This window comes from Bactrocera latifrons, unplaced genomic scaffold (assembly GCF_001853355.1).
Source record: "Bactrocera latifrons isolate USDA-ARS-PBARC rearing strain unplaced genomic scaffold, ASM185335v1 scaffold_26, whole genome shotgun sequence".
Lineage (NCBI taxonomy): Eukaryota > Metazoa > Arthropoda > Insecta > Diptera > Tephritidae > Bactrocera > Bactrocera latifrons.
The window spans coordinates 1974022-1982109 of NW_017536185.1; positions in this window are offsets into that span (position 1 = coordinate 1974022).

Consider the following 8088-nt stretch of genomic DNA (forward strand, 5'->3'; position numbering starts at 1 on the left):
AACGCCAGAAACACTAAATTTTACAGAAGAAATGTCAGAGGGAAGCTGCACCCAGGCTTTTTTTAGAAATTGAAAATGGGTGTGGCGTCGCGCACTTATGGACAAAAAACCATATCTCAGGAACTACTCGACCGATTTAAGTGAAATTCGGTATATAATATTTTCTTAACACCCTGATGACATGTGCGAAATATGGGTGAAATCGGTTAACAACCACATATGCCTTCTCTGTATAATATATACATTAAGAACCAATGATGATAGCGGAATAAAACTTCACACAAATACGGTATTTGAGCTGAGGTATCCCTTGTAGAAAAATTGTSGTGATCGGAGTATAACTTTTCAATACAATTAAAATAAATGAAAATACAATTCAATACTCAAAGTACACAAATTGATSTAATCTTATTAATTTTACAGCAAATTAAAAAAATATGTAAATGACGGATAATGAAATCCCGATTATCACTTTATCCTGCGAGAGTATAAAATGTTCGGTGACACCCGAACTTTGCCCTTCCTTACTTGTTTTCATTTCGTTTTACCAATTTTCGAAGTGTATAAAGAAGTACCAAGAAGACTTTCTCTCAGAATCGTTAGCTTCAACGGTTGAGAAGTTACATACATTTAACGCAGAGAAGAAAAATAAAGTAAAGCGCAAAAATCCACTATATCTACCAAATATTGTTTACAGACTTTTTTGCAACTTGKCACAGTACTATCTCTGAACCGCCCCTGTGTTGGCATTCATACAAGTTGTTGTGCGGAAAAGTTGGTGAACGGYGAGAGTGAAATTACAATGTGGCAATAAATTCAAGTAGTCACCAGCAAAAGCACAGGCAAAAGCAAAAACAAAACCAAACAAACACACCCACAAAGCAAAAGTCAACCGAGAGCACGGCGCGTAAACAAAGTCGCCAGCGTCTATTACTGCTCGGCGGCAACGTTGAAGCGTTGACGTATGCGTCGACATCGCTGCCAGCGTCACAGAGCAGAACAAAGCAAGCATCAACTTTAAAGACTGTGTGTGGAGGCAAGCACTTCATTGATTAGATTTTAACTTATCGCCGGCGTGTTTGCGCGGCAAAAAGGCTGAGCGCACCGCACGTTATCCTCCCAAAAGGGATAGTTAAAGTCAATGAGTAAGGCGTTCGTGTGCTGCATGACATGTGTTTGTGTACGTCTCTTATACACATCTAGATGTGTATAAGAGACAGACCTAACTCCATGCATGGTCCGGTAAGTGGTCTTAGCAACTATTGCATGTTGCGGTTGTGGAGTTCTCTCTTCGTTGGCTGCCAAATTATCCAGTTGCTGTTGTCACTACTGTWAAATGGGCAACTTACACTGACCCTGTATGTGGCATGTGTGGATCCTATGCAGTTTTACGCATAAGTGTTGATATATTTTCGGCTTAGCGGTTTTGCTAAGTCGATGGAACAATTGACGGCARTTGTACTCAATTCGCTCAGCTATTGGCTGTTTTGGATTTTTGTTCAAGGAATATCGTTAGAAAAAGAAGASCCTTCCGAATTTGGATGGTGCGAAATCTAAAAATTCTCAGCACTTGAGTTTAACGRATAGAGTTGCCAGATATTTTTATTTCATAGTGAAATAAGTACATCGAGGATCATAAGYTCATACCARATATCGACRCCCTCGAAACCACCTTACTCTTCATACGCTGAAAGACTCTTTTAAAATATTTGGATATTTGTCTTTTACAAAAACGTCTTCTTCGTGAGCACCGAGCTCTTWTAGTTTTCAAAGCTACATTTCTTCTTTCATAAAATGATATAAAGAGACTTTATCTTGATTTTTATCGGTTAGTATGTACATATGTCTGCTATTTGCTATACTAGTCCAATCTGAAAAATGTGTTCGAAGAATGTAGGGCTGCTTGCCTGGTAATATGTGTGAAGATAGCTTCCTATAAAAAAGAGATGGCAAACGAAAAGTTTCATGAAGAAAAAAGTAGGTTTACAAAATTCCATATCTCAAAAACCTATGAACTCGTTCGCGTATATACTGAATAACGGARAGTTTTCCATGTCCGTCCAGCTAAGTCGACTCAATTTAACGCGCTGCTCATGTAAAATATTTTCTGATAATTCCACGATTCTCAAGTGATAAGAAACTAGAGAGTTAAACCTCTTTACTAATTAYCAATTACGGCAGCATAATCTCTGCAGATTCTGACATTACAACACATTCTACACATCCACTAACAAATCGTTCAAACCGGAACACARAGMCTAATCTACTCGTTCAGCCTATTTCCTATATTCAGTTTCACAGAAAGTTATTTCCTTCCCTTAAAGACTTTTGCTCCACAAATTCCGATATAGATGTKACYGGCTTTAGTTGCTGCTGCTGTATAATTTCGTTGCGTAAATGCGTTGCAGTTGTCGGCCCCTTCATTTTCCAAATGTTGCATTCCGCTATTGTTCTCCACAGTCATGGTTATTATGGCCTCTTTGTTTCCGAGGAAATTTCTTTGTTTGCTTTTGGCCTCATTTGTTTTTGTAATGCAACTGAAATGCGACATTGCCGTGGAGCGCAGTTGCAGGAATTGTTTGTTAACGGGCGCCTTTTTCAACAGCATGCCGAGCGATGAATGGACGCAATGCCAACAAAAACAACGTTAATGTTTTCTCAACTGATGTCGATAGGGTTTACATTATCTTTTTTGTTTTTGATTTTTCCTTTGTTTCATAACATCCCCCCACAGCCCACTTAATGCAATCACTTTAAGTTATTGTTGCCGCCGGCTGATTATTGTTGTTGATCCGATTTCACGCTGCTACTTTTTCATTTCAGCCATTGTCTGTCCTTACATCCTCGTGTCCAGTGCAGCGTCGGGTGTCTGCCTCTCGTCTGGCGTGCTGATTCTGCGTTGCAAGTAACTACAAGCATTAARTACCACAATGCATCGCCTGCCAACGCTGTTACGTATTATTATAAACGCAATGCATTAAGAGCTTTAACACCATACAGCAGCAAAACAACAACGACGCGCCATACAATCTATAGGATATTCACACTGCGCCGCAATCGTCCCTTATCAAAGTCATCTGCAGCGCGCGCGCAACTGCCCGGTTCAATCAATGCATTCACAAATACCATAAATGGCAACTGGAAATTGGATTTTCACTGCATCCAACTCCGCGCTTTCCAGCGATCGCATTCCCTATCAACTGCATTTTTTCTTCCTCTCCGATTGCGCTTTTTCTTAACGTCCAAGCGCTAACCTTTACGGATTTCACATTATTGAGCCACTTACTTGGCGCGTCACGTGTTGCCAGCTGTCGTCTGCATTCATATATGGAGATAAATAAGGTAATATAAATAAATATTTATATATTTATATATACCAAGTAGCTCTGCCTTCACATAACAATTACGCGTAGACAAAAAAGTCGTCGGTGTTTACACGGAAATCCATATCCCTTGATATGACAATATCAATCTCATTACTTATGTGACAATTTTTACACCACAGGCGCAGGTGATTGCGAATAGTATTATATATTTTTTCAGTTAACGTTTGTTTTCAACTGAAAACGAGCAGAAACGTTTGAACCAAAGCAATAACACCCTTTACAAATGCAAAATCTTCTATAAAATATTTTCGAACATTATACAATTGCCTTTGGACAATCATTTTTGCTAAATTTTGTGAAAATATCACGGTTTACCAATCAAGGGCATGATTTAGATCGTTTAGCTTGTAGGGCAGCTATTCGCTATATTAGTTGGATATCSACGAGACCGACAATGARCAGCTTCTTAGGGAGAAAAAGACATTGGCTAAATTTCAGMTCGATATCTCMRGAACGTTGTAGGGTCTCTGACAGTTCTTTTTGAACATTAAAAACTTCTTGACAAAATTTATTTACCTTTTTCTCATATGCTGAGCAGAGTAAAATAAGAGATTATTGTAAAGTATGCCTTAAATTATCCGACAAAGCGTGCAGGCAACCACGTTTATCAGCAGATGAAATACTGATGGATTATTTGGGAAGCGAAGTTTTTGCTCGTCAAAATAAAAATCGGATATTCGAAGTTTGATAAAAAGACACTTACGCTCTAGTTCCATAGGAAGCTATAATAATTTCAAGAACTAATAAAGCTTAAATATGTGCAGTTTACGATGTAAGAAATGGGATATGTGACCTTCCCATCCACATTAATTTTGACTCACATTTCYAAAACAAATGAAAGTGATGATGTCAAGATAAACTTCTTCGAATTCTGGTCATAAAAATTTAGTTGTCGTCGACCTATACCGCACTACATTGACAATAACGGAGAACGGACAGTTTGGTTTTTTTACCGCACCACTCAGAAGAAGGAGAGATTCAGTTCTTGGGTGAGAACAATTCCATATGGATGCACGCCCAAATCSTTTCTCAAAATCTGCCAAGTTTTGGTTGGAGATAACCCCACGCAATGCAACCTTAGCTTCCAAACACATAATATGGAAACTTTTGGAAACCTCTCCTTATGAACAAAATTTTTTATAAATAATCAATAAGTAATCTCAACAATAATCAATGTACGAAGAAATTGATAAACATAAAACATTAAAACTATTTAGTTATGAAACGCTTGGTTCCCCTCGAGCTCCGTTCTTCCTTAATACCCATTTTAATTATTTATTACATTGTGATTGCAGAGCTTTTAATTAAATCCGTTGGCATTACTCCCTCACGGCTGAGGGCAGCAGTAGCGATTCCCCAATAGGAAAGTCCACCCTCCCATCCAACATCCCATCAAATTAATGAACCAGTGTACATATAAATATGTGTTTACATATATACGTGCGCGTTTGTGTTGTATAAATTTTGTACAGTGGAGGCAGCTGAGGATACCAAATGTGCTCACAGCAACCTGTTGCATGCGCGCTGCTCACGTTCGAGGCTTTATGGTGTTGAATTGGATTAAGCCAAAGAATTATTAATGCGGGTATTTATGACTTTGTGTGTATTAAATGTATTGGAAAGTTCTTTTYACAAATAAAGTGCGATAATTTTTTATGGCGATTTAATTTAATTATTTTTGTTTTGTTTTTGTTACCACAGCTCCGGGAATTTTGAAACCAAATTGATCTTTTAAACATAAAAAGTTAGCATGAGGTGTGTTATGAACCAGAGTGGAATATAAAACTTAACGATTATTAATGATTTCAATACGCGTTAAGTGCCTCAAGCCTAAAAGATTACTGCTACTCTTGGACTTCGTGACGGCACTAMAACGGATATCGCTCAGGTTCAACAGTGGTCTATGCCTGGCTTATTAGACTACTAAGCTAATCTAACTGCCGTACTGAAAGCAATATTCAATGAAGATGGCACTTCGAGTCAAAAGTAACTGACAGCCATGTTATAAATGGAAAACCGAAAAAGCACTTGAGAAATWTTGCTTCAAAGGCACGAAAGTAAAATAAGTTTTGTACTGAGTTGTTACTAGTGATGAAATTTTAACAATCAAAAACGGGTAAAATCATGGTATATGTGACCCTGGTTGGCCCGGACTTCAAAACCAGATCGATTCGGTAAGAAGGCAATGCTCTGTGTTTGTTGGTATCAYGAACTTCTAGAACCTCGCGAAACACTTAATCGACACAGAAAATAAWTGATCATTTCAACCTGTGAATGCAAACAAAGCAAAATCGGTTCATACAATSAAATTACTGGGCTGGGAGCTGCTACCCTAYCCGCAGTATTCACCAGACTTGRCTRTTTTGTATGCAAAATCGTAGTTATCCATCTCTKCGCACTATTAAGGCATCAAAATCATGGCTTTTCCTCATAAATTACCAACACAGAATTCACTCCCACTTAAGTACTCAATAAGTAGGTGTGAATATAAATTTTCTGCCTCAATGCAACAGACGACCTAAGCGACTTATGGCAACTATTAGACACCAGACTACGGTAAATATGCTAAGGCGTTTATTAGGAAATACGAATTTATTTTAGCTCCAATGCTACCGTTAGCTTAACAATGTTGCATTGTGTGCTTATGCAATAAAAATATGAAACTATGTTTAGTTTGATTGCAACATTGAGCGGAAAATAGTAAATTTTATGCTTAAATGTGGCATTATGAAGGGCTTTAGTAGGTCTATGCCATGTCATGCCGGCTCATGACCAGGGTCAATATCACCTTGTGTAATCAAGTGCTTGCATATTGCCTCCACGCCTTCAAATGTGCCATTTACATACAAATAAATGTCTGTGTGTGTGAACTAGTATGTGATACATTGACTCCTGCTGAATATGGAAAAATGTGCATGTGCCCATTACTCATGCAGGATTATGGCGGATAAGAGCCAGTGAAATGCATGCAAATGGAATATTTGTGCAAGCAGACATATACATATGCATATATACATAAATTTATGCATATATATACAGATATGTATTCATATATTTATATAACACTGTTGTGTCCACTCTGTGCACCGCTCGGACTTTTTGCCATAATAAAGTCGCAGACCACAAAGTTGACTAGTATCTGCTGTTAGTTTTGCAGAAAGACACACTTACACACACTTGCCGTTGCACTTACATACATACATTTATGTTTTTCTATACTTTTTCGGCATTCAGGGCATATAGCGCCGTTTGGCAGACACTTGTGCATTGCAAATATGGGCGTTTTATTGTGAAAAGTTGAAAATTGCATAGAAATTTACCGTCTATCTCATAAAATAACACCACAACCATGCAATATTAACAACTCCTTTGAGTTCAGAATTTTATAACACACATAGAGTTGGTTTTTCTGTTTTCCTTAACCATTTCTCGAGCTTTTTCCCACACTATTATCTCATCTGCAACTATTTGTACCAACAATCAACCGCCATACTAAGCCAGCAAATCTGCTGCAAGCGCATAACACGTTCTTGCCACCAGTTAGTCAGTGGCTGTTGGCAGTCAGTTTTACGATGTGGCATTGTTTCTAGTTTGCCACTTTTACTGTTTCGAAGTTTCATTTTTTTACATTTTTACATTGTTTTTCTATTATTTAGGGTTTATTTGTGGTGCATATTGCCAATATAAGTTGTGACCCGGTAGGGAAAGCAGAAGCACTCGAAGTTTTACTTTTAATAAAGTATTGCCTTGTGGGGAAAATGTTGTTGAAGCAAAGGTTTGAATTGATCAGCATTATTTGAGCTTCTCGCTGGGAAGAAATTTTCGTCGAATAAAAAGGTGACCATTGAAACTGAGGCCTACATTTAAGCAAACGACAAATGGTACTACAAAAATGRTATCGATACGTTGGAGGGGGCCAGTCWWTCATCCTTGAAGGGAACTATGTTGACTAAAAAAAGGAATTTTTCCAAAAATATGTATTCTATAGTGGTAGTCATAGGACTTTTCTTCAATTTGTCTGTAACATTAAGTTACGCCCTTCGAACGGCGTGGAAATCGATAAAATTTTGGCTGCACGTGCTATTTGTARGTAACACCAAATTGTTGAAAATATACACGACTTGTTTCCGTTTTGGGTTGAGAAACAATCACTTAAGTAGTTGCAARAATCAAGAGGAAGCTGAGTATGAATTATAATTACTTATATTACTAACATCACATCCCAAAATATAATTTTTTTGCATGACTTTCCTAGTAGGTCTTATCAACTTGGTCACTCATATAAGCAAATTTCTTAGTTTTTTGTTCCTTTAGTATACAATAGGATTTTGTGTTGGCTGTTAATTTGTCCTGAACTTAAAAGAGTTTGACTATGTACATTGTTGAAATGCTGTTATGAGTCGCGGTGTCTATATTGCAGTTGTTCTTACAATAAAAGAGCAGAATGTCTTACATATACTGTTTTGTAGTACAATAGTTTGACTCCGAATATAATTTGTTAAACAATGCACGTAAATACATTCCACAAAATGCAAAATAAAAGGTATTAAATTTGGTAATATGTGTATAGTCAACTAATAATTATATTTTGAAGGTTTAAGTAGATTTATACAAAATTAATAAATATATATAAAAATGTTGTATTTTTATAAAATATTTATAAGATAAGTCCCTAAGCAAGATAATTAGAAATGTCAAATTT